Consider the following 9857-nt stretch of genomic DNA (forward strand, 5'->3'; position numbering starts at 1 on the left):
AATGCAACTTATGTGGCTTCACAAACGACAAACACGACGAACATAATAGGGATTAAAAAACCTGAGTGACATGAGCGTTAAGACTTAGTAGAGTTGCTCTCCAGAATAATGATCCTATTATTCACTCTAGCCATAGTACTGGAATCTGTACATGAACACCCCTGCGAAAGAAACTGAAAGGATAGAATAATAATAAAGGAACTTCATCACTATATTCCTAATGTAAACGTTCAACACTATGTTTTCTTTTAAACTAACTTTCATATTTGGTCTACTCTAACCTCTTCTGTGTTCACTTTATGCTATACTTATTGCGAACAGTAAAATTACCATAGGAGCTCTAATTAATTTTTTTCTTGCAAAGCTATTGAGAGAACCAAAGGCCGATATCCACATCAAACAGGAGAAACGTAATGGAAACTGTAAACAATTTTATGGAATAACATTTCCGTGCTCCTATTCAGTCAAATGGACACTCAAAAGGATGTGATTTTTCTGAATGTTTATTTCAGAAACTTGGAATTGGATGACTGCAAACGATAAAATGAATAATATACATAATATTCATAATATACAGTTTGTCATTCTTTTTTCTATTCTGCCACAGCTAACTGACAGGAAGTCAGTTGTAGTAACTACTACTAACATAAGACCCTCACCAAGAAGTGAAGATATATAGGAAAATCCATAATAGATCTAAAAACCATCCAAGAGAAAATGATAATAAAAAAATACAGTGACATCTTAGTTGGTATAACAAACAGGATGATTATGAAAGCAAAGCCAACAATCATGTATAGGGCATGGAAGCCCGTGGCTGTCACGAGTGTTGACTTGTATCCTGCATCTGAGGTTGTTAAAAGTGCTTTGTAAAATCCAGAGGTTTGCAGCCGTTGAAACCTCCTGAACAGACTGAAATAAAAAGGGTGTCCAGAATATCCTGACGATTTCCATCTACTAGGCTGTGGAGAGCTCGAGCGATACATACTCCAGAGGACAGAAGACAGACAGGTTGGGAACACGTCTACCGCACTCAGGGACAAAGGGCGTGTTGCTACTCAGCCTAGTACAAGTGGAGAAACGACACCTCAGTGATTCAACCTTTAAAGACTCCATACATATGAGAACGACTGGTATGAATAAACCTTCAGAAGCGCCTTCTCAGACCTCCTCCCGTCATAAGCACAAGCATCATGAAAACACTGAGTTTTCATGGTCTCACACAAAATTAGACTCACTTATGACACTGCTTTGACAAGAGTTGAACTACTCATTGTGAAAGAGAAATGATCCTTTCTTCTCTGAAGATTTGTGAATCATTCGTTGGGTGCGGTGAATAAACTCCTTAAGGATCTAATACATAAAAATGCAATAGGCTAAGCACAGATTTTGTTCTCCCTTTCTCAGAGGATGGAACATTTTGTATTTGCACTGATTTTATGTCTTGAGTTCATGTACAATTATGTATTGAGTTTTTTAGTTGAAATACAATAGGACTAAAAATATTGATATAGTACTAATAACTCATGTTGGTATGTGTGGTTGTCACACAGGATTCACTGGAGATTTAAATTCACAGTTGTCCATGTAAAGGATGAATGCTATTTAGCTTCTTTGTGAATCTAGACCATGAATGAAGAGCTTTCCTCAACATATTTCACTGAGGGAAATACGAGGATGATAGGCATAATCCTATGCTTCGACTCATGGATATCTAAGCACTGCTCACAATACAGATCTGATTTTCAAAATCAGGGTTCTTTGAGTGTCCTTGAAGAGCATTTGTTTTTCTGGATACAGAAGAAAAAAACTCATGAGTATCAAACTTGTTCACATAAAACATGTGTATGAATTGTTATCTTCCTGAACCGGGGATCAAACCCACATCGCTTCCACCTCCTGCACTGGTAGGTAGATTATTTACCGACTGTGCCACCTGGGAAGCGACATACATTTCAAGGACCGCTGCCGTCAGCTTCTACTGTTCGTGACCAAAGGAGGAGAAACAACATTGGAAGAAGTTCTCATAAGGATACTCATAGGAAGTACTCGTAAGTCAAGGAACTGTTATACTGGGTACTCTTGTTATTACTGGGACGAGTCAGTTCCTCCAGTGATGATGGGTATAACTGAAAAATTATTACCAATGCATGGGAAGCTATTGCTTCAGGGATGCCTACTTCAGCATGAAGGACTGCACTTCAAAGAATGCCTGCTATTCCAGCTCAAGCAACAGATAGTGAAGTGCAGATCATTGTCTTTTGTTCAAAATAATCAGCAGTTTCTCAACATACGTAACATGCCAGAGGAACCCTTGGGATGGAACTCTAAAAACAGGTTAGGCCCTCTTTTTGCCAAGCCCTGCGATAAAATACAAATCAGAAAAAGAAAAATAGCATCGGTTTTATCAGGACTTCCTCATCTGTTCTTTCTCGATAGCAGGAAGCAGACATGGAGGCCAGAGGACTGCAGGATTTCATTGGGAACTAACGTTGGGTGGGGTGCAAGCTCATCGCTCTAGTAAGAATGTGGCTCAATGAAACGGACTTTCATTCACTTCATGGACATAGAGTTCTATAATCCTTCATTAAGGAATTCAATAAGTTATACTTCCTTACACCTTCACAATCTCTTGGTTTACAAGAATGTCAATGCCTAGTCCAGCACTAATACAATGAGCGTTACAGGTAGTATTCGCGTATAAGTGATGATGAGCAATGACAGGAAGTGTATTTATTCTCTGTCTGATTTCTTGATTTTTTATGTAATTTTTTAATAATATACTTACAGATGTGAATATTTTAGTGGCATGTATAAAGGCACGTTGAGTAGCGCTATGATAACTCATAGTGTTGGCATGATAATTATCATGGTTACTGTGTCTTTTTCATATATTCCTTTTGAGAGTCTCTTCCATTATACATGATCATAAGATATTCAATAGTTTCCTAAACTGTACAGGAAGTCCTTGTGGCTTCTTTCATATATAGTAATGTATTTGTTAATAATTCAAACAAAAACTGGTACACACATATTCATAGTGACATTCACAATAGCTCAAAGGTAGAACTCATTCAAGTGTCTATTGGTGGGTGACTGAATATGCAACACAGGGTATATTCAGAAGCTTCAACGGTATTCCACCATACAAAAAATTACATTAAATGGTGCTGCCACTCTGCAAGACATTCCAGAAATGACTGCAAAACCAACACGTGGAATAAATACATAGTTCAATTCCAATTCACGCTATGTACCCAAAAGGTTTGGGAAAGGGGGCTGAAAACACGTATACTTCTTCAGTCATACTCACAACAGCATGATTCACACTGGCAAACAAACGGAAGTAATCTAAGTGTCCATGGCAGCCCATTCCATAAACAAACTGTGGTATACACACAGTGGAATCTGATTCGGCCCTTCAGAGTCAGTCATTCTGACAATGCGACAATGTGGACAAACCTTATGGTCATTACATGAAGTGAAATAAACCAGACCAAAAAAAGGACAAACGTTCTGTGATTCCACTCGTATGAGATATCCAAACAAGTCAAATCTGTCAGAAAAAGCAGAAAGTGATTCCGACGGATCGAAGAGAGTTCGTGTTTCGTGGACCTCAGTTTCCCTTGGAAAACCTGACTTCCCGGGGTATCTCCAAAACCAGTTAGACAAATAATTGGAAGCTATATCCAGTCAAATGAATGTAGACATAATTTTACAGTTTACACCAAACTCACTCAAACTTCTCAACAGACAAAAGGCAAAACTATATCTATGCTACCTCAGCTTAGCTTAAAACTGTATCTACAGTACCTCAGTTTTGCTTATAAAATTTAACAACAACAACAACACACTAAAGTCTATCCAAAGGAGGATATAAAACATATATAACATCAACTTTAAAAAATTAGAAATTTAAACTGTGAAAAACCTTATTCACAAAACTTAAACACAAGCCACAGAAAAATATAGTTATAAAATACATATCTGATAAAGGATTGTACTCCAACTATACCAAAAAATCTAGAACATTCTCATTAAGAATGTATAAACCTAAACACCTGGCCTACAAAAATATAAAGATGGTAAATAAGCCTATCAAAAATACTCAAAATCACATATCATGAGGAAATTACAAACTAAAATAACAGTGAAGTAGCACTGCACACCTATTAGATCCAGTAAACTCAACAAAAGAGGGGGGCACAGCTTCTCTGGTGGCTCAGTGGTAAAGAATCTGCCTGACAACGCAAGACACTCTAGTTCGATCACCCACCCCGGAAGATCCCACATGCCACAGAGAAACGTAGCTGGATTTTTCCACAGCTAAACAAGGCTCACCTGTGACCTGAATACTATATGTCTAGCACTTACTAAACAGCTTTGAAAACGTGTCCAGACAAAAAGTATCACACGATTATACACAACAGCTCTACTTGTAATAACTAAAAACTTTCAAATGTCAGGATGTCTTCAGTAGATGACAGTGAAAACAAATGGGGATACATCCAAAGTGAAGGGGAGCAAATGCTACCACAAAATATACCACCTCAGCATGAGAATTCGTTGGACCCAATTAACTTTTTTTTTTTTTTTGAGGACACATGATCATCTCTGAAACCCAAGTTCAAGACGGCTCTTCTGTGAGTCACATTTACCGGAGAAATCTCATTTCAAAGGAATCCTCTCTATATGCCAGATAGAAGGATGAGACACAGTCTTTTGAAACTTTTTCTTTTCTGTCAATAGGGAAAGCTAAGCCGTAAATCTGTACAAAAACCGTACCCTTCCTTTCCTTTGGTTTTATTTCTTTAACATTTGTTTCTTTTTTGATTTGGCTGCGCCAGGTCGACCTTCATTGAGGCAAGCCAGATATTTAGCTACAGCATGCAAACTCTTCGTTGTGGCATAGGAGATCTAGTTCTCGGATCAGGGAATGGACCTGAGCCTCCTTCTTTGGGAGTGTCCGGTCTCAGCCACTGGACCACCAGGAAGTGCCTGTTTTGTTTTTAGGTGAAGATGGTATCTAAGGTGATATCTTGGGCCATTTCAGTCACTGACTCAGTTTCCTGAGTTTCTCCAAAGCACGCACAAGGTGCACATTATTAAACTGGTTTGCGAAACAAGTAAAGGTTGTCTGCTACAACACTGTATGCTTACCAATATCTAAATGGTAAATGGCATATTATTTATTTTTAATTGCTATGGGGGGAAAAAGAATGCAGGATTCATACATGTTACAACATAAATAAACATTAAAACCCCAACTTCAGTGAAAAAAAATCCATATAGAAAAGGCCACCCAGAACCTATATTCACCATGTCTGCTTTCAATCCGTCCAAATAACTGGAAATGTCAGTAACACTCTAAATAAAGAAAAAAGGACGAGGATGGAAAAAAGATATATTCATACACTTGAACAATTGCTAAAAGTGGAAGTGGGGCTGTGGATATGATTTCCTGATTTTGGAGATTATGTGCTGGTTCTATAGAAGGTACCCATTTTGGATAAAACACATAGAGTATTTTAGATGATGTGGCAAATGCCAGGACTTTTTCCCATTGCTAGGCGTTTTCTGTACATTTTAAATGACTGGAAAGGAAACTATGTTTGAAAACAACCATATCAATACCACAAAAGAAATGTAGAGTAGACAGGCAGGAAACTTTCTTCTACAGGCCAAGACTTACCCAGACAAAGTTCAAGGGAAGCTGTGATGCTCACTGCCCTTGAAGGAGTCCACATGGAATGAAGAAGTACTGTGGGAAGTCTATTAGGAACCACCATGGTTTGGGTCCTCTGGATGACCTATTGGAGGAGAAACAGATTTTACAAATAAAAGTTTTCCACATAACTTCACAAAAAGTTGTTAGACTACATTCAGTAAAGCTGAATCATTTCGGATCAATTTAAAATCAAATAAAATATTACCATTTACGATCCCAATCAATAGACAAATCATCACTTGCATTTCTATACACTAATAACAAGCAGAAACAAACATTAAGAAAATCCCACTTATCACTGCATCAAAAACAATAAAACAGCCAGCAACAAACGTAATCAAGGACATAAAAGACCAGTCGTCAGAAAACTAGAAAGCACTGATAAAGAAACCAAAGAAAACACAAATACACAGAAAACTATTCCACGCTCACGCACTGCAACAATGAGGAATTAAAAGGTCCATTCCAACCAAAGTCATCAACAAATACACTGACTGCAATCACAAAGTAATATTCGATGGCATTTTTTCACAGAAATAGAAATATTTCTAATATTAGACTGCTGATATTGAACAGGACCTTAAACGGCCGAAAAGACTCTGAGAAAGAAGAACACAGCTGGAGGCATCTTCCTATACGACTTCAAAGTACATCACGGAGCTGTAGTGGCCACCACCGTGAGGAACTGGCAGGAACACAGACACATGGACTCCAGGAGAGAATAGAGAGCCCAGGAACGAACCCACACGTACATGGTCAGTTCATGAAAATCAAACCAGGAAGAAGCAAAGAGGAAAGGACAGTCTTCTCAAGAAACAGTGACAGAAAAACGGCCACCTACACGGAAGAACATCAGTGGTCATCCTCGAGATCATCTAACACAAATCTAACTAAAAACCCACCGTTTTGCACAAGGAGCTCTTTCCCGCCTGAGTCCTCTGAGACCTCTAACCTCCAGTCAGCCCTCAGCTGGACACAGAAAAGTCTACTCCGTCCTCCTTTTTTTGCTCTTGCAGCACCTCCCTGCTGGTGGGCACTGAGGCAACCCTGCTCCTCTCAGCCTGGATGCAGCCCTGTTATCCAGAAGCCTGAGCCCTGATGGTCCCGAGACAAAGCTCCCACCAGCTGCTCACCGAGCAGAGTCTAAAGGCAAAGCATCCTGCGCCCACGGCTCAGAGGGGCGTTTGGCGCCCCCTGCGGGCCGCCAGAGAAGAGCGGGCAGCCCGGCGCTCACAGACCTCGGAGGGCTCACCCAGAAGCAACTCTGTTGTGAGCACTCAGACTGGAAGCCCAAACTGACATGGAGCAGAAGAGCTCCATGACCCTCCTTAAACCATGGCTAAGGAACAATCAGAGCCTGTATGGAATGCAGCCATAAGAAGGAACACATTTGAATCCGTTCTAATGAGGGGGATGAACCTAGAGTGTATTAAACAGGGAAGTCAGTCAAAGAGAGAAAAACATGGAATCTAGAAGGATGGTACTGACGAGTCTGTTCACATAGCAGCGATGGAGATGCAGACGTAGAGAACAGACTTACGGACAAGGGTGGGGAACAAGACGGAGAGGGTGAGATGAGTGGAGAGACCAGCATGGATGCAGGTACACCATTTGTAAATAGACAACCAATGGGAATTTGCTGTAGGACTCAGAGAACTCAAACTGGGGCTCCGTAATCACCTAGAGAGGTGGAATGGGTGTGAGGTGGGAGGGAGATTCAAGAGCAAGAGGACATAGGTACACCTGTGGTTAATTCATGTGGATGTATGACAAATCAAACCAAAATTAGAAAGCAATGATCAATCAACTAAAAAGAAATAACTGTTTAAAAAATATGAACATAAACAAATTTTGCAACAAGGTAATTCCATTTAAAAAACTATAGAAAGTTTAGAAAACAACAAAAGATCTACATGACCATTGGTCTGGCGATCAGGTCTAACACACACACACAAAAGCCAACTTACCAAATTACGAATATAAATTATTTAAAAGATTGACTTATAATTTTATACATTTACCCTGTGGAGGACCTTACTCGAGAGAACCAAAAACAAACTGTTAAATGAACCACGGACCACCCACCCTTGCCAGGCCACAGAGAAAAGAAAACCCTTGCAGGAGTCATCTTACAACAGGAGGTCCTGCTAAGGAACAAGGAACGAACACGCTACCACCAACCAGAATTCTGGAGAGGTCAGAAGGAGATGGGAGGCTCCAGTTCAGAGGTCCTACCCACCTCCCAGGATCCACTTCGCTGGAATCCATCTCGGCTGAGTGATGCGTGTGCCCTCAAGAAGGATCCCAATTCAGAATGACTGGCAAGAGACAGACCAGAAATTAACCCAATGATCATAAAACCTGAGACTGTGAGCCACGTGGCAGAGTGGTTCTCTCCGTTTCCCTCACCCTCCTGCCCTCCGCCCCGGCAGCCCTTCCCGATAAAGCTTCTCGCTTGGACAGCACTCCTCTCCTCAGACAACTCATTGCCAAGTGTCAGACAAGAACTCACTCTCAAGCCCTGGAAGGGATCCCCCTTCCTTCATCTAAAGCAATATCCAAGAGAAAATATCTTCAAAATGCTATCTTGTAGAGAAGGAAATCAGAGAAGGCAATGGCAGCCCGCTCCAGTACTATTGCCTGGAGAATCCCATGGACAGAGGAGCCTGGTAGGCTGCAACCCTGGGGTCGCTAAGAGTCAGACACGACTTCACTGAGGGACTTCACTTTCACTTTTCACTTCCATGCACTGGAGAAGGACATGGCAACCCACTCCAGTGTTCTTGCCTGGAGAATCCCAGGGATAGAGGAGCCTGGTAGGCCGGCGCCTACGGGGTCGCACAGAGTCAGACACGACTGAAGTGACTCAGCAGCAGCAGCAGAGAAGGAAATGGCACCACCTGCAGTATTCTGGCCTCAGAAATCCCAGGGACAGAGGAGCTTGGTGGGCTACAGTCCAAACGCAGGGCATTTCTGAGGGGAGGAAACAGTCCCAGGGAAGCTGAGGTGCTCACCAAAGGCCTAAGAGCTTTTGATAGCACACCAGAGCTGTGGCTGAGGATTCCCAGCTGCCAGGCCTCTTGATCCTGGCCTCTTTCACTAGATACATGTGTGGAAAACTAGAATCTAAAATATGCCCTGGTGGTTCCATAGTAAAGAATCCCCCTGCCAGTGCTGGAGATGCAGGTGCGATCCCTGGGATGGGAACATCCCACATCTTATGGAGCCCGAGTGCCACAACTGCCGAGCCTGTGCTCTAGATCCTGAAAGCCACGATGCTGAGTTCACATGCTGCAGCCACTGAAGCCCGTGAGCCTGTGCCCTGCAACAAGAGGAGACACTGTAGTGAGAAGCCTGAACACCACTAGTTATGGCCCATGCTCACCAAAACTAGAGAAAAGCCCACACACACAGACGCAACACAGCCAACAATACATAAAACTGTTTTCCTAAAAAATGCATATCTGACAAAGAAACTGTACTCGAATTGTCTAAGAACACTAGAGCAAACGAGCCCATTCATAATTGGTAACTATTGAAATAGACACCTGGCCACTGAGGGTATACTGATAGGAAACTATCATACAAAAACATACTCAAGATACTGGTGCAATGCACTCAGGGCCCCCTTTGAAAGACAATCTGACAGCTTTTTTTCAGTAACCACGTGGGACAAGCACTGGATTCTATGTATGACAAGTGGTGGAAGCCAGGTATCTTACCATTGGAATGCAAGGTTACAGATAAACAAAAGGAAAGGTGACAATGTCCATATCATGGTGAATCAGGTTGGAGACATCATCACAAATTACCTTTAACTGAATATGTTCAAAGGTAAGCTGGAATACATGTGTATATATATCCATGTATTGTCAGCTGAGCATATTGAGCTCCTACATGTATGTTTTAAATATGTCTCTGATGGCCCGGTGGTAAAGAATCTGCCTACCGATGCAGGGAACACGGGTTCAATCCCTGTGTAGAAGATTCCACACGCCCAGGGGCAACGAAGCCCTTGAACAACTCTTGAAGTCTGCATGCTCCAGAGCCCAAGTTCTGCAAACAGAGAAAGCACTGCAATGAGAAGCCATGGCACAGCAACTAGAGGGTAGCCTCTGCTCACTACAAC

At 41.6% G+C, this 9857-nt stretch overlaps 1 long non-coding RNA gene across 1 annotated transcript; it reads right to left on the reverse strand.

The window, feature by feature from the left end:
* Positions 1-355: 355 nt before the first annotated feature.
* On the reverse strand, positions 356-9826 carry LOC120859316. The gene is made up of 3 exons (XR_005720052.1): positions 9678-9826; positions 7910-8046; positions 356-5810 (listed from the first exon to the last, which is right to left on the reverse strand). It is a non-coding gene; the product is annotated as an uncharacterized LOC120859316 (long non-coding RNA).
* Positions 9827-9857: the final 31 nt, after the last annotated feature.

The sequence above is a fragment of the Oryx dammah genome, unplaced genomic scaffold, assembly GCF_014754425.2.
Source record: "Oryx dammah isolate SB20612 unplaced genomic scaffold, SCBI_Odam_1.1 HiC_scaffold_552, whole genome shotgun sequence".
Lineage (NCBI taxonomy): Eukaryota > Metazoa > Chordata > Mammalia > Artiodactyla > Bovidae > Oryx > Oryx dammah.